The sequence below is a fragment of the Hippocampus zosterae genome, chromosome 5 (assembly GCF_025434085.1).
Source record: "Hippocampus zosterae strain Florida chromosome 5, ASM2543408v3, whole genome shotgun sequence".
NCBI lineage: Eukaryota > Metazoa > Chordata > Actinopteri > Syngnathiformes > Syngnathidae > Hippocampus > Hippocampus zosterae.
The window spans coordinates 23678841-23702244 of record NC_067455.1 but is presented as its reverse complement, the minus strand read 5'-3'; the positions used below and the strand labels follow the sequence as shown (position 1 = coordinate 23702244).

General features: G+C 41.4%; 2 protein-coding genes across 2 annotated transcripts in view; both read left to right on the top strand.

Annotated features, from left to right (window-relative positions):
- The window catches only part of zgc:110410 (uncharacterized protein LOC553618 homolog), a 188588-nt gene extending 184590 nt beyond the window's left edge, over positions 1 to 3998 (top strand). Inside the window, exon 12 of the transcript XR_007962308.1 lies at positions 3535 to 3998. The gene's annotated coding sequence lies outside the window, so the exon portion shown is untranslated. The remainder of the gene's footprint in view (positions 1 to 3534) is intronic.
- Positions 1 to 23404, top strand: part of LOC127600226 (CUB and sushi domain-containing protein 3-like) — a 782730-nt gene that overhangs the window by 730133 nt on the left and 29193 nt on the right. The window lies entirely within an intron of this gene.

The window sequence follows — 23404 nt, the reverse complement described above, 5'->3', positions numbered from 1 at the left end:
ACACACACACACACACACACACACACACACACACGCGCAAGTTAAATCATTTATAGAGATTTGACAGTCAATAATGATGGATCCAGAGATCTGCCAAGACACATTCTGACAGACTGACGTAAACCCACACCGACTTATAGACTAACAGCGGAGAAATAACAAATTGCAAGTTTTCTTTCTCACATGTAGTTGTGTCAGTTTTACATTTAGGACTCCTGACTTTTGAAGTTGCCGTGTTCCCTTTTTTTCTATTTGCATCAGACTGAGTGTGGCCTCCTACTGCATGCCAAGCGTGGCAGTTGGGGCGAATTAAGTCAGGTGAGGAATTTTCTTCACTGCTGTGTAGCTTAGCTTAGAGCAATAATGTTGTTTTGTCACCTTATCAGATCTTGTTCCTGTGTAAGCGGCAAAAGTTTTCTTTTTAATCAGACATGCATTTTAGCAGAATTGATCTCAGCAAATCTATTTCACTTGAGTCCCTCCTTCATTTGCTCACTTCTTCCTACCTTCTTCTGTTATTCTCCCCTCCACCCAGGCTTCTACCATACCTCCCCTTTAGCCCCACCGCCTCCCTGTCCAGGCATTAATATGTATGTTTTGGGCTGGAGTGCACACTTTGGGGAGATGGGGCCTGGTGTGTGTGTGTGTGTGTGTGTGTGTGTGTGTGTGTGTGTGTGTGTGTGTGTGTGTGTGTGTGTGTGTGTGTGTGTGTGTGTGTGTGTGTGTGTGTGTGTGTGAGCGAGAAAGAATGTGTGCAGGGAGGCAAGCTGAGGACAAAGCCAGCGGTGATAATGAGGCCGCAGGGACAGAACCAGACAGGCCCCTCTGTGTCTGCCTGTGAGTGTGTTTGTGTTTCAGAGTGTGTGTGTGTGTGTGTGTGTGTGTGTGTGTGCGTGGCAATTGAGATGTGCACTGGAAGCTTGCAGGTTTAACCAACCACAATATCGAAGTTGTGGACACAGGTGAAGAAGATGAGGCGATGAGCCCCTTTCTCTACTCTCTCACAAAAACATATACACACACGCATACACACACATGCACACACACGCGCACACACACACACACACACACACACACACACACACACACACACACACACGACCTTGTGGGATACAAGGACACACAATTGAGGAAATGATTTTGTGATTCTGTCTGTGGAATTTTAAATAGGAGTGAATCAATCCATACTTTAAAGGCCAAATCTAGAATGACAAAGCAGAACAGCGCAGCTCCCAACCATTCACAAATAAGCCACTAAAATGCTGACCACTGTCTTAAAACAGCTGGATGATAACATTTACAATTAATTAAATATCGGCTTCAATATATTTCATGAACTGACAAACTGTATGTACAGGTGGATGCCGAAAAATTTGAATATCAATGGAAATTCTTTCTATTTCAGTACGGTTACGAAACTTGTTATATTGGTTCACCACACACAAAGTGAAATACTGTATTCCAAGAGTTTATCAGTTTCAATTTTGATGATTACGGCAGAAAGACACACACGCGCGCACACACACACACACACACCCACACACACACACACACACACACACACACACACACACACACACACACACACACACACACACACATTCCTGCACTTGCTGCACAGTGAGGACCGAGTAAAAAGGCCTACAAAGCGAGGACCACCCTTTCTGCTTGAAAAAGAAATGAAAAAGACACATTTCTAGACACAGGAGGGCGCCCTTAGGCAATACATTCCTTTAGATTAAATAAAACACCAAAGGTTAAGAAAAAGTTTTTAACTAGATAAGTGAGGACCGGGCACTGGCCATGCGTTCTTAATGATTTTGAAGTAGATTAGGTGCCGTTCACCTTACTAAACATTTAATGATGTAAATTTATAATCAGATATATTATTTTTAAACAGTTTATCACCATTAACAGGGTACTGTCATTTATTTAGTTCTGATATTTGTGTGTTCAATACGCCACGTTTGCACTGTGGCTGAGAGAGGAAAGTATTTTAATCTGTGCTGTACATTACACAGAGAGCATATTTGACAATAAAAGCTGACTTGACTTTATGATTTATTTTTGACAAACAAAAGTACTCTTATTCAAAACTTACAAGAACACCTGAAAAACTTCAACCTTCAAAACGCACACTAAAAAAACTTGCTGCGCCACAACCTGACACATGAACCCACATATACCCTACCAAATAACTGTGCTTTCAAACTCTATTCCTTTTCTCCCCTCTCTCTCATCCCATTCCCTCTCTCCCTTCATCTATCTCCCCCCTATGTCTCTCCCTCTCTATATCTTTCATCTTCAAGCTTTTTTCCCAATTACATATCTTTTAATAATTTCATTGTGGAATATCTCTCCATGTGCGATCTTCAAGGTCTGGCGATGCTTGACTACGACACTTAACGCAGTCATCTTTCCTTGGAACTTTCTTTAATGCTACAAATTTTGAAAGGTGTCGATCAATTGCTGCTCTTTCCTTTGGAGTCCGGGTCTCTTCCTTTTTTTAGTTTCCAATTCTGGAGGGAAAAAAAGAGGGTTATTAGTGGTTTAGTTGAATATAAACAGACATTCTTCAAGTTGTATTAAAATCTGAACGCTGCCTTGACTGATAACAGGACAAAAATGCATTGATTCAAAACATGTTTTAGGCATCTAGTTTAAACCAACTTTGTTGACTTAAAAACAAATATTTTTCAATATCCTTAAAATTAATGTGGGGTTTTTTGCCTAGTCTCCGCCTTTAATGTCTTGTTTATCTATGTGGGCCCCCCAATTGGGTGGCAACCACTAAAGGGTGTACTCTGACTACAGCCCAATGACGGCTAGGATAGGCTCCAGCATGCCCCAAACTTTTGTTTTCTATTTCTGAAGCCTTCTATTGTGAAGAACATACAGAAAAAACAGTCTTTGCAAGTACAGTGATCCCTCGTTTATCGGGGTTAATGGGGACCAAAACCACCCGCGATAAACGAAAATCCGCTAAGTAGCAAAACCCCCTCACCCTCCAAATAGGTATATGAACATGTGTATGAGTATAAATATTTATAAGGCCAAATGTACTGGTATACATGCATGTTTGTAGTAATTAACAGTACTTAATGCTATATACTAATATATTTAAACATGTATAAGTTAGGTTAGGTTAGTGTATAAATAACGAAATACAGTAAACACAGTCCTGTACATGTTGTTCTATGTGACTCGCTGTTGTTTTGATTATTTTCACTGCCTCTTGAGGACCTTTTGCAGCATTTTCACTTTTTTTTAATGAATATGTTTGAAAAAATCCATGACACACAGAGGCCGCGATAAATGGTAATCCAGCGGCACTGTTGACATTCATGTTTCGAAGCTACAATCAAAGCCTGAACCACTGTGCCGATTTCAGAGCAACATATGTGGTGAATATTATCTAATACGGTATGCATTACCAGTTTTCCTTGTTTGCAGTGAAATGCATTATTTTACAATCCATTCAAATGTCAGATACCAAATATGTAACTTCTGGTTGCTGATGGTGTATTGCAGGAGTGACCAACTCATTTTTGGCACGGGCCACATTGTAGTTATGGTTTCCCTTGGAGGGCCATTATGAATTTTGGGAGACCATATACATATTTAATCACCTCCACATTACATACACCACTCATAACATATTGATGGATAACTACTTTTAAAATCAGAAGTAAAAAATAATGATTGTTCTTGTGGACTTCATATGACATTTTGAGATTTTGGTTCAGACTTTAGCAAGCCTCATGGAATTCGACATGCTTTATTTGCTTTTGCAGGCCACATAAAATGATGTGGCAGGCCAAATCCGGCCCCTGGGCCTTGACTTTGACACCTGTGGTGTAGTGGTATACTCGCATGACTTGTGTGGGATCAGTTCCTGCTCAGTGATGGTGTGAATGTGAATATTTCTGGCTGCAAACATGATTTCGTTGTCGAGAGGTTCGACTGTATCTCTCTTTGGTCAGATTTTTTTTTAAATTGGATTCAAGTACAATCAGTGTGTTACTGTAACCAAATTATATCATAACCCTGTAAGAGAAATTGCTATACAATAGAAATTGAAGACAATTTTACAACTGAGTAGACCACTTCAACGACTCGTCTTTCCATCTGCAAGTCACAGTGACTTGTGCTGTTTGAGTTTCTTAAATTGTTATACGGATCTATCCAACAGAAATTCATCTTACCAACTTCACTATGTTCTTTTCGAACTGCTGTCTTCTTCTTCCCAAGAGATCTGTGTCCAGTCTTTTTGTCCTCTTCATCTAAGAAAGTTGGCATGTTAGTATAATGGTAATGAAACTTTGAGTTGTGTTGACGATGCACTGACTCACCGCTGTCTTCAACATCATCGTCGTCATGTGTAAGTGTTGCAATCCTCTTTCGTTTGGTGGCGCTCCCTGATGTTGATAGTTGTTCTTGGCCATGTGTGAAAGATGCGTCATAGACTGTAAATAATAATAATAATATACATTGGGTGAATATGCTTTGATGATACACATTTGTAATTCCTGATATATTGGAATGTACAAAAAACAATCAGGACTTGGAGCGGGGGTGTCAAACATACGGCCGGCGGGCCGTTACCGTGCGGCAAGCAGGTTTGATCAGGCCCGCAGGATCATTTAAAAGTGAAAAAAATGCAGAAAAGACATGGAACGAAAATTTTGAATAACATGCAATTCATGGAGTATCCGCTAGGGGACACACCGTTTTGATCAGAGTAGAAAGACACATTGTTTTGAGAAGAAGACAACAGCAGTCCAAGTCTGTCACTGAGACGGACGGACCCAAAACAGCAGATGCTATCAAGGACATTTGAATTCATTGTTCTTTACACATTTAATGGCACTCTCTTTAGTTTGTAAGGTATAGGCAGGGATTAAATTTATAATTTATATGCACAAGGCTTAAAAATTCCTTTCTTCACAAATCTCCTTTAATCTAAAAGTGCATCACTGTATTTTTCAACACCAATTACTTGTTTAGTGCCCTTGTACAATCAGTTGCGATGCATATATGTGAATGATAAAAGTCAATCGCACATTTGTCTAAGGAAATCTAAGGTGCTTCATGAAATGTTTTGTAAAAAGATATGTTCATTAAATTTCTACATTTCCGAATGTTCTTGTGCTTCTTTATAGCAGAGTACGGTATAATTTTAATGGCTCGGCCCACTTAACATCTACCGAGGCCAATGTGGCCTGAGTTTGACAGAGTGAAATGAGTTTGACACCCCTGACTTAGAGTAAGAAAAAAAATCTTACTAATGCCAGGTCTGTAACATGTCACTTGTGCTAATGTTAGAGACTCACCCAATCCATGTCTTCCCAACATTGTCTTTTTTTCTTGACAGTCTTCTTAACTGTCTTATGGCACACCCCTCCATCTATAAAATAATGTTTTGATAGAATCAAAGTTCTTTCCACATGCATCTCAGAAATATGCCAATAATACAGCAAAAGAGGATTCAAGTCGGACAAAAAAACATTACCGCCATATTCACTGCCAGAAACATCACTCATGTCGTCATCAGCGTCATCAGCATAATTTCTTTCTTTAATTGACTGCATCTTCGGTGGCCTTTTGTAGGTACCTTGTAGCAAGATGATGTACTCAAATGAAATTCCTTACATCTCAGAAACATATCAATGGTGCAGTGACAGATGGTCCAAGTCAAACTGAAAGCATTACCTGTGTTTTCAGTGTCCAAGTTGGTACTGTTACCGCCTCCATCATCTTCAACATCAGATCTCGTTGCTACAGCTGAATGTGGCACTTCTCATTCTGTGAAAGATGACATTTACACCATGTAAATATGGATGGAAGACATTCACTCTTGCTCTGAGAATGAAAGGGTTTTCTCATTTATGCAAATGGTCTGGACACAGAGAAAATGAGAGCTGTCAAGGTAAAGGAATTACTAAACATCCATCCATTTTCCAATCCGCTTTATCTTCACAAGAGTCGCAGGGCATGCTGGAGCCTATCCCAGCTGTCTTTGGGAGGTCAGCGGGGGACACCCTGAACAAGTTGCCAGCCAATTGCAGGGCACACAGAGACAACCATCTCAAACTCACACCTGGGGACAATTTAGAGTGTTCAATCAGCCATGCATGTTATGGGAATGTGGGAGGAAACCGAAGTACTTGGAGTAAGCCCACGCAGGTATGTGGTGGGAAAAATAAGCAAACGCCACATAGGAAGACTAGGACCGGAATTGAACCCTGCACCTTTGCACTGTGAGGTCGACAGGCTAACCAGCTTTAATCAGTAGTAGTTTAACGGTATTAGAACGGTATCGATCGCATGTTATCACTAACTCCCTGTTTGATTAAAAGTTCTGTCTTTGATCATTGTTCGTTACTTTTAATCCACAGGACAGATGTGTGTCAGAACAGCACACGTGTGAGGATAGTGAGAGGCAGCTGCCTGTCAAGTTGCTGCAACATCCCCCCGAATAACTCGACATACATATGTGCGTGCTTTTGTTTGCTTATTGTTATCATTGAAAAAAAGGTTCTGGTTAAAGGTGCCAGAGGCAGAGGCAACTGGGATCAATTGGTGTCTAACTAAAAATTGTTGTAACTTAGAAGTAGGTCATTTGGTCAACATTAGGGCTAACGTTTGAATGTGATTAATTTGAAATGATTCAAGGTTTCTATATTAATTCCAAGCATGAACTCTAGAGCATATATTGGCATCCCTCTTCCTGCTATGACTACTAATGTTATTTTTATTACATACCATCTTGAGCTTCCTGTCGTCTCCCTGGATCTGGTCTTCTCTTTTTGCCACTTTTCAGACCTTTGGTTGAGGTGGCTGCATGTGCTCTTCCTTTTGAAATATTCACAGTCAGAAATCAGAAAACATAATTTTACACTAAAATATGAAGGTAAAAGAAAATATGCCGATAAAGACATGCACACTGTCGTGGAAACAAAGACAGATGGAGAAAAGAATAAATGGAAGGGGATGACTTTAAAAATATATTAATTTACATACCAGTGATAACAGATTCCAGGGTTTGCAGACTCTTTCCCTTCAGCGACTCTGTCCCACGTTCCATCGCTAACAGTAGTTTGGCAATCTTGGCCACTTGGAAAGTTTTATCGGTCTGCCGATAAAACTCACAATGGACTCTAATGTCGTGTCCCATAAAACGAGCAACTTGCTCGAGTTCCTGATTGTTCAGGTCGAGAAGCTGACATAAGGTAGCAACATGCTTCCTTAATTTTGTTGACCTCAACAGTTCTGGGTTTTTGGCCTTGCTCTCTTGTGCGTATTTTCTGAGGCACGTGTCACATCCACGAAGATTGGTGGTAGTTCCTTTTTTGGCCATCATTTAACTTCTCTGTTCCTTTCGATTTCATACCTTTTTGTTTTGATTTACATTTTGCCTTGAGGGCCTTAGCTTCATGCAAATCAATGTGGTCCTTTTCTGATCCACTGCTGTTGGACGACCGGGACCCCCCCCCCCCTCACTGAATGCTGGTTTGTGGTCATCTCCACTTTGGGCGGATGACACAGACTCCTCTGATGATGATGATGGTGTTGACCTTGTGGAGAAGGCTCCGGAATGAGTCTCAGCACCAGGCCTCTCTTTGAGAAGAGGTGTATGTTGCCCTGATGGTTGGGCTTTACGCATTTGAGCCTACACATCAGGGCAGAAGAGGGAAAAACAGGGAAAATTGTTAATTTTGTAGACAACTGAGATGGTGAAAAAGAGTTTTATGCTAGATCTCGGCAATTCTGTACAAAGTTTATCTGTCTTTGCCAATGTTTTCAACACTTGTCTTCCAACTTGCATTCATGAAAATACGACAATGTTTTGTCGTCACACATTTTCACAGGATGGAAAGTAGACCAGATGGAACTAAAACCTCCATTAATAAAACAAAGTATGAGTTAATCAGCATGCATTTTCTAGTCTCATGGAAAAGAGACAAATAATATATTTTATTAAATTAAAAACTGGGCAAAAATCGATGGACATTTTAGTTGACAGGCAGAAAAAAAGAGTAAAATGAATATGATTATGTAAATTAACTCAAAATACGATAGTAATAAATAAAATGGTACAGAGTAGTATTTGAACCTGTGATGATAAAACTCATGTTGGATACACGCTTCGGATGCTCTGTGAAATTAAGCAACTGGCATTTAAAAACGCAGTAAAGCAGCTCGCGTTGGCCTGCAATCCGCCTCATTCATTCGGTATTTAATTTAAAAAATACATTTTTCTCGAGAAAAAATGGTTTCTGGCTAGACTAAACATGTCTAGTTTAATATAATACAGCGAGCCAGAGCACTGGTTCATTTGTCTACTTATTTCAATTCGGTATGAGTACAGAAACTAACAATTTCTGTCTCATTTTTGCCGAAATATAAACCACATAAATTCAACGCGACGCGGCCTTGCCGTAACCGCCTGAGCGCAAGCCATGTGCGTTGTTCCTAAATTGCTGTGTTCGTAGTTTGCCATTGTTTCTTCGTGTAGAAAAAAAACTACATAAAGCAGCTTTAAATTAAAACCAATTGACGGCCTAGAGTTTACAGTACGCCGCGAGTAACAAGTCCTTCGGTGCTCAGCACGCAGATTGTTACGACGACACTCGTATTCGCGGGTACCCGTCTCTCGACAAAGAAAGGATGATTACTTACCTGAGCATTCTCATTCTGACGGTGGTGCTCCCGGTTAGGGGCGAGTCTTCTCCGTGTTTTCTCCATGTCGTTAAAAAGCCAAATGGTGTTGGTTGTCCCGGTATAGAAATATAAATGGCTGGAGTGCGCCGAAAAGTATCGCGCGAAGACAACGCTCCTCCAGCCTTTGAAGCCAACCGCTTCTTAATTGATGCGAGGGGGAGAGTGGGGGGATGGGCAGAGTGGGGGGATGGGCAGAGCAGCAACTTCGGAGCGAAAACTCTACTTAAACATGATTAACCCTTTCATGGTCTTCTCACTTTAACGTTTCATATAACATAATCAGAAATTCACACAAATTCTTAAACTACATAAAGTATTGTAACAACAGTCTTCTCCGTGTTTTCTCCATGTTGTCAAAAAGCCAAATGGTGTTGGTTGTCCCGGTATAGAAATATAAATGGCTTGAGTGCGCCGAAAAGTATCGTGTGAAGACAACGCTCCTCCAGCCTTTGAAGCCAACCGCTCTTAATTGATGCGAGGGGGAAAGCGGGGGATGGGCAGAGCAGCAACTTCGGAGCGAAAATTCTACTTAAACACGATTAACCCTTTCATGGTCTTCTCACTTTAACGTTTCATATAACATAATCAGAAATTCACACAAATTCCTAAACTACATAAAGTATTGTAACAACATTTCAAAACACTTTAGTTATTAATTTATCAATCAAAGAAATTAAAACAAATAAAACACCTACACTGTGTATGCAATGCTCTGCTTCGGTTATTACAGTTTGGGATATTGTCAAAGCTGTTCCATATTTATGTTTGTCCATTTTTCCTACTTCCAAGACTACAACTTCACTTCAACAAGGTGACCGGCTCCCTTCCGCATCCAGCATTTAACAGTGCTGCCATTGAAACCAATATACCACGAAACTGTCAGAAGGGCTCAAGTTGTAGTTTATCAATGTAGTCATCCAATAATACTGAAATAACAACCTATATTTCCAACCTGCCTTTCCAAAAAGATGTGAAATGTTTCTTAATTTAATACAGGGGTCTCACACTCACGGGCTACAAGACGCTAATTTCAGGCCCCTCACCTTGATGTGAAACTTTGCGTCAACGAAGCGAGTCTCCACTTTGTCCCCCCCCCCCCCCCCCAGAAACCAAATATGTGTCACACCCTAATTACTGTCCATTGCATTCTTAAGTACTCATCAACGAGTGGGTACTTAGCCACTGACAAAGACGCAGTTGTCCTGCACAATCTCTAATGTAGACATCTTTTTTTTTTCAAACCAAAAGTTCATTTTTACAGTGTAGCCATGTGAAAAGCTGTTCTAAAGGACATGCATGGATGAACAACCATCCATACTGACACTCACACCTAGGGACAATTTAGAGTGTTCTATTATTCTTTCATGCATGTTTTTGGAATGTGGGAGGAAACCAGAGTACCTGGAGAAAACCCACACAGGCCCGGGGAGAACATGCAAACTCCATACAGGGAGGCTGGAGCCAAGATTGAAGGTTATCAGAACCTAGCAAGGGGCCGGTTGCGATTTGCTGTTGTAGGAACTGATTGACTAAAGGGCCGTTCCCACGGCACACATTTGCTCCGGCGCTGCAACGATATATTTTGTTGCGATATATTTTGCACCGCAGCAAATTGTGTGGAGCGTTCACACGTACAAAGCCGCTTCACACGGCAGTTTCTGCAGCGGAGCAAAACGACAGAAAACAAACGAGCTGTCGTGTTGGTTCTTTTTAAAACGTACTGTATATACACAACTCAAGCGACTACTAGACCGGCACGTCCTTCTCCTTCCCGGTTTCCATGCCTTCTGCTCGAGAGTGACCACCCAAGAAAACGTAAATGAACGATGACTTCAATGACACTCAGAAAAGCAAACACTAATGCACCAAACTGAAAATCAAGAGAGGAAATCACAAAATAAATTCTATGGGGGTGGGGGGTTGTGAACAAACAACAAAGGAACAAACAACTCCGAGACAGGGGGTTCGGTGCTCCATACCCACGAAGCACACCCCACAGAACTCCCCGGTCTGCCAATCCAGAGGCACTCTCCCTGTTGACCACGCGATGTTGCAGAGGCGTGTCAACCAGGACAGCCCCACAACATCCAGAGCCTTGAGGAACTCCGGGCGGATCTCATCCACCCCTGGGGCCTTGCCACCGAGGAGCTTTTTAACCACATCGGTGACTTCAACCACAGAGATAGGAGAGCCCACCTCAGAGTCCCCAGGCTCTGCTTCCTCCAAGGAAGGCGTGTTGGTGGAGTTGAGGAGGTCTTCGAAGTATTCTGCCCACTGGTTCACAACGTCCCGAGTTGAAGTCAGCAGCGCCCCATCCCCACTGTACACAGTGTTAGTGGTGCACTGCTTCCCCCTCCTGAGACGTCGGATGGTGGACCAGAATTTCCTCGAAGCCGTTCGGAAGTCGGCTTCCATGGCCTCACCGAACTCTTCCCATGCTCTGGTTTTTGCCTCGGCGACCACCAAAGCTGCGTTCCGCTTGGCCAGTCGATACCCGTCAGCTGCCTCTGGGGTCCCACAGGCCATAAAGGCTCGATAGGACTCCTTCTTCAGCTTGACGGCATCCCTTACTGCTGGTGTCCACCAGCGAGTACGAGGGTTGCCGCCACGACAGGCACCAACCACCTTACGGCCACAACTCAGATTGGCCGCCTCAACAATAGAGGCACGGAACATGGTCCACTCGGACTCAATGTCCCCCGTCTCCCCCGGAACATGGGAAAAGCTCTGTCGGAGGTGGGGGTTGAAACTCCTTCTGACAGGGGATTCTGCCAGACGCACCCAACAGACCCTCACAATACGTTTGGGTCTGCCAGGACGGACCGGCATCTTCCCCCACCATCGGAGCCTCCTCACCACCAGGTGGTGATCAGTTGACAGCTCCGCCCCTCTCTTCACCCGAGTGTCCAGAACATGCGGCCGCAAATCCGATGACACGACCACAAGGTCGATCATGGAACTACGGCCTAGGGTGTCCTGGTGCCAAGTGCACATATGGACACCCTTATGTTTGAACAAGGTGTTCGTTATGGACAGTCCGTGACGAGCACAGAAGTCCAATAACAAAACACCACTCGAGTTCTGATCGGGGGGGCCGTTCCTCCCAATCACGCCCCTCCAGGTCTCACTGTCATTGCCCACGTGAGCATTGAAGTCCCCCAGTAGAACAAGGGAGTCCCCAGCAGGAGTACTCTCCAGCACACCCTCCAAGGACTCCAAAAAGGGTGGGTATGCTGAGCTGCTGTTTGGTGCATATGCACAAACAACAGTCAGGACCCGTCCACCCACCCGCAGGCGAAGGGATGCAACCCTCTCGTCCACCGGTGTGAACCCCAATTTACAGGCACTGAGCCGGGGGGCAACGAGCATGCCCACACCTGCTCTGCGCCTCTCACCGTGAGCAACTCCAGAGTGAAAGAGAGTCCAACCCCTCTCGAGAGAACTGGTACCAGAACCCAGGCTGTGTGTGGAGGCAAGTCCGACTATATCCAGTCGGAAATTCTCTGCCTCACACACCAGCTCGGGCTCCTTCCCTGCCAGAGAGGTGACATTCCATGTCCCAAGAGCTAGCTTCTGCAGCCGAGGATCGGACCGCCAGGGTCCCCGCCTTTGGCTGCCGCCCAGCTCACATTGCACCCGACCCCTTTGGCCCCTCTCATGGGTGGTGAGCCCATGGGAAGGGGGACCCACATTGCCTCTTCGGGCTGTGCCCGGCCGGGCCCCATGGGTGTAGGCCCGGCCACCAGGCGCCTGCCAACGAGCCCCACCTCCAGGCTTGGCTCCAGAGGGGGGCCCCGGTGACCCGCGTCCGGGCAAGGGAAACCTAGATCCATTTATTGTATTCATCATTGGGGTCTTTGAGCCGTGCTTTGTCTGGCCCCTCACCTAGAACCTGTTTGCCATGGGTGACCCTGCCAGGGGCATAAAGCCCCAGACAACTTAGCTTCTAGGATCATTGGGACACACAAACCCCTCCACCACGGTAAGGTGACGACTCACGGAGGGCCCCAGAAATTCCAATTCATTTTATTCTGCTTTGGACATTGAAACTGGAAAATATGACTTGCATTCAATAAGTAAAGAATTCCAATTCCAAGAAACCAAGAAACGATTAAATTCCATATTAGAGTTTGGAATTATGTTGCTTTAAAAACAATTGTAAATTTTTAAGTCAGTTTAAATATACTGTGTGTGCGGTTGTGTTTGTGAACATATATATAATTTTATTTGCTGTAATTATTTTAGGAGTATGTGACATTGGTGATCCTCGTTACTCAAATACTGTATGTAGATGTTGCTCAAAATTTATCATGCTCGCCTTCACAGCAGACCTCAAAGTTCAAAAAGGCTGTGGCAATTTTGATAATTGACTTAGTCATTGGCCATGAAGAGGAGCGGCTGTTACCTGCTCCAAAACGAAGTTTTTGCAGCACCCCTCCCCCCAGACATGAGTTTGTTTATATTTCAATTAGCAGAGCTGCGCAGAAGCCAGCCACAACGCTTTGCAAGAAAAAAATGAGTTAGCTACTGTATTGCAGAAGTGTCCCCAGAATATCCAATTTATTTCATTCAGCTTTGGACATTGAAACTGGAAAATATGACTTGCATTCAATAAGTAAATAATTGTTTCATCTAAATTCCATATTAGAGTTTGGAATTATGTTGCTTTAAAAACAATTGTAAAATTGTAAGTCAGTTTAAATATACTGTGTGTGCACGGAGTATGTGACATTGGTGAGCCTAGTTACTCAAATACTGTATGTTGATGTTGCTCAAAATTTATCATGCTCGCCTTCACAGCAGACCTCAAAGTTCAAAAAGGCTGTGGCAATTTTGATAATTGACTTAGTCATTGGCCATGAGGAGGAGCGGCTGTTACCTGCTCCAAAACGAAGTTTTTGCAGCACCCCTCCCCCCAGACATGAGTTTGTTTACATTTCAATTAGCAGAGCTGCGCAGAAGCCAGCCACAACACTTTGCAAGAAAAAATGAGTTAGGTACTGTATTGCAGAAGTGTTCCCAGCATATCCAATTTGTTTCATTCATATTTGGACATTTCAACTGGATCATTATGATTTGCATCCAGTAAGTAACAACAGTAAGTATTCTTTAGTAGAAATCATGGTTGCGTTGCTCAATCAGTCTTGATAACAGAATTTCCTTATGTGGGACATGACTATGGTACACGTCCTTTATGAACATGCAAGTATGTTAACAAAATACATGTGTAAGAACACATGCAGTCAAATGCAAAAATATATGCCCCAACAAAACAAATAACACAAAAACGGCAGTATATAGTACAGGTATATGAACAAAATACATTATAACAAGAGTAGTCACAAAATGAGGGCTCTTTGCGACCTTTGAGACCTATAACAGCTGGTGGCTTTTCTTTCCAATCACTCACTATCTCGAACTTGACCTCCCCTCCATCACCACCCAAGACAGCGTTGCTCAGCTGTCCAGAACCTAGGCTGTGTGTGGAGGCAAGTCCGACTATATCCAGTCGGAACTTCTCTGCCTCACACACCAGTTCGGGCTCCTTCCCTGCCAGAGAGGTGACATTCCATGTCCCAAGAGCTAGCTTCTGCAGCCGAGGATCGGACCGCCAGGGTCCCCGCCTTTGGCTGCCGCCCAGCTCGCATTGCACCCAACCCCTTTGACCCCTCCCACGGGTGGTGAGACCATGAGAAGAGCTTTAAGCTAGCATTTTCAAATTCTGATTAGAGTCGGCATACTTGAAACATGCAATATTCCACAGTATTTAAGTTTGAGTCATTCGTGTGGACATGCAGCAAGGGCATGAGCAATATTTCTTCTAATTTTCCATTTGCAATAGCATTCACACAAACTGCCTGAGTATTACTTGGACCACCTTGAGCAAAATCAAACAAGCGTTACACCTGTCTAAAACCTGAGATCACAAGTTACATGAAGCAGATATGTTACAAAACAAGCAAAAATCAAACCACTGAATAGAGAGTTGTTACATATATACCAGCCCTCATTCGTTACTTTTATTTTAGCATGGGTCTTTTCAAGAATAATCAAGTCTCAATACAACCTGTAGCAATATGGTCCCACACTGCCTACTCATTAATCATGCAAAGCATGTCATTTAGTTAAACACAAACATTTCTAGTCTCCTGTCCACCGAAAAGTGTGAAAGAGGTTTAAACAAACAAAGAGGCTCATTTAAGGGGCTCGTAAACTATGTCCACATATGGTTTTCGTGAATTAAGCGGTCTCAAGGGGTGTTCACACGGCAAAATTTGTTCCGGTGCTACACCGGGGCTGCCCCAGTAGAGCGTTCACGCGTGCAAATTAGCTCCGGCGTAGCCCCGGAAAACAGCTTACACCGGACCAAATTTGATCCACCACAGGGAGGTGGTTTAAAAATTTGCTCCGGAGCAAAAGCTCGTTTGCGCAGCAGCACCGATGTAAATTTGCACGTGTGAACGCAACTGTCTTAAATTTGCTCCAGAGCATATGCTTGTGAAGAGTTTACGTACGGTGAGAATGCGTTGCTTTCGCGCTCTGTCGGACTGCATGTGTTTGTTTAATAACGACACAAGACTTAGCTGGTAACATCTTTCCTTTTGTAGGAGACTGGACTGTCTCGGAGTTGCTTGTGTAGTTTGTTCCTTTGTTGTGTGCTCACAACCCCCAACCCCCCATATAATTTATTTTGTGATTTCCTCTCTGATTTTCTGTTTGGCGCATTACGTGTTTGCTTTTCTGAGTGTCATTGAAGTCATCGTTGATTTACGTTTTTCGGGGGCGGTCACTCTCGAGCAGAAGGCACGGAGACCGAGAAGGAGAAAGACGTGCCTGTCCAGTAGTCCTTGAGTTGTGTATACGTTTAAAAAAAACAACAACAGGACAGCTCATTTGTTTTCTGTCGTTTTGCTCCGCTGCAGAAACTGCCGTGTGAACGCAAGTGGGGCTGCACGACGCTGTGCCGGTGTTGACACGCTCAGCGGCTTTGTTCGTGTGAACGCTCCACACATTTTGCTGTGGTGCAAAATATATCGCAACAAAATACATCGGTGCAGGGCCGGAGCAAATGTGTGCCGTGTGAACACCCCTTCAATGTTGCCTGCAGGTGCGCGTTGTGCGCGCCAGCATCACCGTGTGCGGCTGGGAGCACGAGAGCTACGCAAAATTGCTCACGAGCACAATTTAGAGGGAACATTGGTCATGCGGACATTTGGCGACTGATTCACAGCCTCTTCTAAGGAAAACCATGCCTGCAAGCTGAATTCTCGCAGTATTTGTGAATTCACAACAATTCCAAAATCCATCCAATAAAATAAAAATATGTGCCATCCTATTGTCAATCCCCATGATAAGTTATTTTATGATAAAATATTTGATTAATTCGGCTTGATGCACTCAGCAGGAGTTGGCCACCATGTGCAAACACGATGCCGTCTCTCAACGGCTTTCAATTCTCGCACACATTTTATTCATAAACTCCTGTATGCAAGTGTTCTGCCCACAGTAAAAGTTTCGGGCCATTTCATTAATAGAAATCGTGTTTAAAATATTCATTTAGTTATCGCAGTGCATTGTGGGTAGCAGACGCCGTGTTGGTAGCAGACTAATCGTTCCAGAAAGCCCGATTGTGGTCGTTGCAACTGGTCCTCCTGAGTTATATTCCTTTCGTTTCACCTTCGAAAGCAATGGCTGTAAGTCTGCTTGTGCTTAGAATTATTTAGAAATGTGTTTCGGAGATCGTTTTTCTTCAATTGTTGTCATTGAAACTCGCTAGCTCAGAGTACTGCTAACGACATAGCGATGATGCTAAATGAATGCTAACAACATAGCGACGATGCTAGGTCGGTGCTAGCGAGCTAATTAGCATGCGAAAGAATCGCGAAAACGCCTTGTTTATCGTTGTTTGTCACACTTCGAGCTGCATTTATGTCTTTGTTTAGTACCAGATGATTTGTGTTGTATTTATGTACACGAGGTTAGTGTTTAAATCTGTTCATTTCAGTTTCACTCTACATTTCATTGAGCTGATGTCACAGTTGTTCACTGTATGTGTACACATTGAAGAGATACAAATGTCAGATCGTTTTAAAGTGCCCTTTTGTTTGTCCAATTGTAATGGTCAGACAGTTTAAAATTATGCTAAATGCAACGTTTATTTGTGCCTCAACAAAAACAACTGATGAAAAGTGGCTTTAACGAGCCTCGAACCTCTCTTTTGTGATGTAATACATTTTTCTACTTGTTTAAGTACAGTACTTTTGGATCTAGACAATGTAAAATGTAATGTAGACAAGAAAAAAAATGCAATGTCCCTTCATTGCGTTCTATTGAATACAATTAAAGTTTTGCAAAAATGATGGTGGATTTTGGGTAGGACTGAGGCTTTACTTAATTTGGGTACTGTTATTATTAATTGCATTTCCAATTTTAATCGGATACATTTAACCAAATCACATGGAAATAATAGGAGTCCAACACAAACTCAGAACAAACACATTCAATAAAATACATTCCTCACAAAAAAATTGAATTCACATAACTTGTAAAGGTCTTTGAAAAACAAACAAAAAAAGCTATGATGGCCAGTCCCTCCCACCCCCTCCAGCCCGCCCTGACAGCACTTGGTAGCTCCTTCAGCCAGAGACTGTTACACCCGCGCTGCAAGAAGGAGAGATACCGACGCTCGTTCCTACCGACTGCTGTCAGGCTGATGAATAAAAAATAACAATCATAATAATAATAATAATTAAATGATGTGAAGGAAAATTGTAAATAGTACTGTGATTTATCCATTTTGTGTTCATATTGCATTTAATTGAAAGATGTTTGTTGTTTTTTTCTCTTTCTTTCTACATACATTCTTGCTGCTGGAGGCTGTAAATTTCCCCAGTGTGGGACGAATAAAGGATATCTTATCTTAAATAACTATTTCTCAAGGTGGCTCTTCAAAGAGCAGCAAGGGGATTTGTCATTTATAATTTTGGTCCAGTACCAAATTTCGACACTAGTTGAAGTAGAGAGCAAAAAGTGTGAAATTGTTGCAGTACCAAATTTTGACACGAGCTGCAGTAGAGAGCAAAAAGTGTGAAGTTGGTGCAGTACTGAATTTCGACAGAAGCTGCAGTAGTGAGCAAAAAGGGTGTGAATTCCCGGCGAAAAATTCTCAACATGGACCCATTCTGGGGACCTTTGGGGAAAAGCACAGGGTACCCGTTTTGGACACTTTGGAGTTGATTTAGAGGATGTCAAAGTGAGGACCGGCCAAAATGTCCTCACTTCGTCAAAATGTCCTCACTCCGTTGGTTAAAAACTCACACCGGTCCTCACAATGTAGTGAGTACAAGAACACACACACACACACATCCAATGTTTCACAAGATTGGAATATCATGACAAAGCTCAACACTATAGGCTTAGGCTGTCACAATCTTGTCAGCTAGTTAACGCAAAACAACTGCAGATGTTTTCTCAGCCTTTAAATGAGCTCCGTCTAGTTAAGTAGTCTTTAGAAGCCTGAGGAAAACTGCTGACTGTACAATTGTGCAGAAAATTATCATTGACATCTTCCATCAGCAGAAAAGGTCTCAAAAAGAAACTGCAACAGAAGCGGGATGGTCACAGGGCGCTATATCAAAGTTCAGAGTGTTGAGAGGATTGGAAAAATGTGCACAGTGACTGGGATGACTGCAGTCTGATGAGATTGTCAAGCAAAGGTGTGGTTCAGAAATATGATGAGATTCATAGTGTCATGATTTGGTTTAGGGACCAACGGGTGGCATTGTAGGGCTCCCCTGGCAGCTGCGCACCTGTTGGTCATAGGTAATCAGGCCTTTAAAAGGACTCCCAGCCCGAAAACTCAGTGTTGGGTCATTGTTGCTCTTGCTACTGTCATGTTTTGTTTGTTTGCTGTTGCTTCTTGCTACCGTCATGTGTGTTGCTGTTTGCTCTTGGCTTCTGTTATTGGCTTCATTGTTATGTTTTAGCTTTAGTCATGGTTTTGTTTGATACTTTGGACTTTGTTTTGGATTTTGTTTTCTGTCTTTTAAACCCCCACCGCTCGTCTCCCGTCCTGGCTGCAGATTTTGTCTCCCTAAATCTGAGCTCAAATCTTCGCGGCTGACTGGATTGGTTCAAGTTGTGCTGCTGCAGAAGCTGGACTTGCAAGAGGCAAAAGGCATCGAGCGACGCCAACTGAGAGGGAATCGCAGTGAGGGAAGAGGCGGAGGAGGCGGCGGCGGCGGCGGAGGCACGGCACGGCACGCTCGACCACCAAGGCAGCGCGAGCAAGCGATAGCCAGCCGGCGTGGTTGGGCGAGAGGACGCTTCGGGACTCCGGTGGCGGTGCTGAACGGCTAATCCGGCAGCAGCGGCGGAAAACTTCGAACACTGCGGCGGTGTCGTCAGGGGAGGCCACAGGCTCACTGCTACGTCACCAACTTCCGGGTTGGCACAAAGATCACAGCACACCTCATCAACAAGCTGACAGTCGACTAGCAACAAAACCCAAAAATGCCGCCCAAACGAGGACAAGATATTAAACAGGACGAAGAATTCATGACCCTTACGCAAGTCAACGAACTACTCACGCAACAAAAAGAACTGTTCACAACACTTATTCAGCAACAACAGGATCACTTCAAAGGATTTGTAAAGATGATACTGGATTCAACATACACACGACTCGACAATTTTTCCAGGGAAGTTCAAGAACTGAAAACAAGTCTTAATTTTACCCAAAAGGAGGTTGATGACATTAAAAAACAACAAACGAATGGAACTGACCATTGCAAAGCCATGCAAACTGAAATCTATAAAGTATTTGACAGTATGCTTGTTTTAACTGACAAGATGGACTACTTAGAGGGACAATCTAAAAGAAATAACTTGATAATCGATGGAATTGAAGAAAGGCAAGGAGAAACGTGGACCGAAACGGAGGAAAAAGTGCAGAAAATCTTCAAGGACCAACTGCAATTAAAGGAGACAATCGAGGTGGAAAGAGTCCACCGCACGGGGAGATACGAATCGGGAAGACCTCGACCAAGACCAGTCGTGGTGAAGTTTGAAAAATATAAGGACAAAACAATGATACAACAGAGAGCAAAATACCTAAAAGGCACCAAAATTTACATTAATGAAGATTATACAGATACTGTACGTCAAAAAAGAAAAGAATTGCTTCCAAAACTAAAAGCGGCACGTGAAAGAGGGGAAATTGCCTACTTGAGGCACGACAAACTCATCGTCCACCCCCGCACCAGTACTCCAATTCAAAGGGCTCCACTTCAACATGCTGAGAGCTGATTACCACCAGACGAAACTTAATGACTAAATACATATTGGAAACAAGAACACAAACATGGACTTTAAAATCTTTGATTACGCTGAACATAAGACATTCGATCCAGAGAACAACTTGGATCCAGACAATAATTTCTTCAATCATAATCACAGCATCACAAACTCAAAGTATTATACTGATGAACAATTCAACTCAAATGTAGAACTGAAAAATACATTTTCAGTGACACATATAAATAGTAGAAGTCTATACAAAAATTTCACCAAAATCGAAGAATATTTAGCTACATTGAATAAATTTACAATTATTGCCATATCAGAAACTTGGCTTGATGATGAAAAAACAAGTGAAATGAAAATTGATGGATATGAAATGTATGCAACTCATAGGGAAGACAAAAAAGGAGGGGGAGTTGCAATATATGTAGATAAAACACAGAAATGCTGCAAAATTAAGAGCTTGACAAACACAACTGAGAATCTAATGGAATGTCTAACTTTGGAAATACACATGAAAAATGCATCAAATGTTATTTTAAGTTGCGTTTATAGGACACCAGGATCTTGTCTAGACACATTTAATAAAAAACTGACAGATATGCTGAGTTGTTCTAATGACAAGAAAACACGAATAATATGTGGCGATTTTAACATCAACTTATTCAACCCAATGGACACAAAAAAACAACAGATTTCATAAATACAATGTATAGCAACGATCTATTCCCAGTCATTCTCAGACCCAGCAGAATAACAGTGGATACGGCCACATTGATAGATAACATATTTATAAATAAGATCGATCACAAAAAGGAAAGTGGACTTCTCATAACTGATATAAGTGACCATCTACCAGTCTTTGTAGTCCTACACAATTACTTTGCTAGAAAAACAAAACCAAGAACCCATACATCAGAAATAAGACTTAGAACCCAACATTCCATTGCAGCTTTCAAGTTCGACCTAGACAAGCAAAATTGGTCTGAGGTCTACACAAATGATGATCCAAACACTGCGTTTGAAGCATTTCAGTCAACAATAACCTCCTTATACGATAAACATTTCCCAGTAATTAAAGTCACCAGAAAGTTCAATGGACAAAGTAAGCCATGGATAACAAAAGGCATAGAAAATGCATGTAAAAAGAAAAACAATCTATACAAATCGTTTCTAAAATCCAGAACTAATGAAGCTGAAACAAAATATAAGACTTATAAAAACAAATTAGTAAATATTATAAGAGCTAGTAAGAGAGACCATTTTCATGCATTATTAGAGCAAAATAAAAGCAATACTCAAAATCTTAAATCATGTAATTAGAAATAACTCTAATAAAGTAGATTATCCGGAGTATTTTATGAATGACAAAAATACCATTATTGAGGAAACGGCAGAAATAGCAAATGAATTTAATGAATATTTTGTTAATATCGGCAGTAACTTAGCAAAACAAATTCCCGATCCAATAAACTCTTTAGAAATACATAAACAAGTAGAAAAAAATCCTTCCACAATGTTTCTTACTGCTGTGAATCAAAATGAAATATTAAATATTGTAAAAACATATCAAAGCAAAAAGTCAACCGACTGTTTTGATATTGATATGTCAATAGTAAAACATATTATAGAACTTGTAGTGCGACCCTTTACATATATATGCAACCTGTCATTTAAAGTCGGTATTTTTCCATCAAAAATGAAAACAGCTAAAGTTATTCCAATTTTTAAAAATGGTGAAAGACATTTCATAACAAATTATAGACCTATATCACTGTTACCACAATTTTCAAAAATATTAGAAACATTATTTTCTCGTAGACTCGATAACTTCATTGATAAACACATGGTATTAAGTGAAAATCAATATGGCTTCAGAGAAAAACGGACCACCTTATTGGCAGCAATGGAGTTTGTGGAAGCAATAGCCACTAATATAGATAATAAAGAATACACGGTCGGGATTTTTCTAGAGCTAAAAAAAGCTTTTGATACTATAGACCATGCTATATTATTGAAAAAATTAGAGAGATATGGTATCAGAGGCACAGCACATAAATGGATTGCAAGTTATTTAGAAAACAGATATCAGTATGTGCAGTTCAAAAACAAAAAATCCAACTTACTGAAGATTATCCATGGAGTGCCCCAGGGGTCAGTGATTGGACCAAAACTGTTCATTTTATATATTAATGATATCTGTAGTGTGTCAAAACAATTCAAATGCGTCCTTTTCGCCGATGATACAACCTTTTACTGCTCTGGAAAAAATATTAAACAACTCCTGAAAATTGTAGAAAACGAATTGACAAAATTAAAAAAATGGTTTGACAAAAACAAATTATCTTTAAATTTAACAAAAACTAAGCTAGTTGTTTTTGGCACCAGACCAATTAAAGACCAAATTAAAATAAAGATAAATTCAATTGAAATAGAACGAGTCTATGAATATAAGTTTCTTGGACTAGTAATAGATACCAAACTATCCTGGAAGCTACACATAGATAACATAAAAAGAAACGTATCCAAAACTATCGGGATACTCCACAAAACGAAGGATGTGTTGAATAAGAGCTCTTTGTATACATTATATTACTCATTATTACTACCATATCTGACCTACTGTGTAGAAATATGGGGAAAAGCCTGTAAAACGAACACACTCCCTGTTTTAAAATTACAAAAAAAAGCAATCAGAATAATCAACAGGTCGAAATATATAGGACCCACAAATCCAATATTCATCAAATTAAACACAATGAAATTCTACGACCTGGTTGACTACAAAATTACTCAATTAATGTATAAAGCACATAACAACCTCCTTTGTCAAAATATCCAGCAGCTTTTTGAAATTAGAGAGAGCTGGTATCATCTAAGGGGCACTAATCAATACAAAAAATCCAGAACAAGAACAAACATTAAGCAAAGGTGTGTATCAGTAATTGGTGTCAATCTATGGAATAAGCTTGAAACGGATCTGAAAATGAGCAAATCGTTGGAGGACTTCAAAAACAAATTCAAAAGATTAGTGCAAAATAACTACATGAATCTGAATTAAAATAGATACATTTGATATACTTATAAAATACAGTAATATAACTGTTTGTTCTTGTTTTGGATTTTGATCAACTTAGCAGTTGTATTCAAGGAATGCTAATTATAATGAATATCAGAAAATTGAAATACAAAAGAAGAAAGAATAACAATATATATACAAACCAGAAGGTGTAGAAATAGAATAGCATAGTATACACAAGGGTAAAAATATTTAATGATATGTAGTTTTTCATTTCTTTGTTTTGAAAAATGAACAGTCAGTTACATAATAAGGGGTAGGACTAGATAAGTTATTTACTTCCTCCTACTCCTTTGAGCA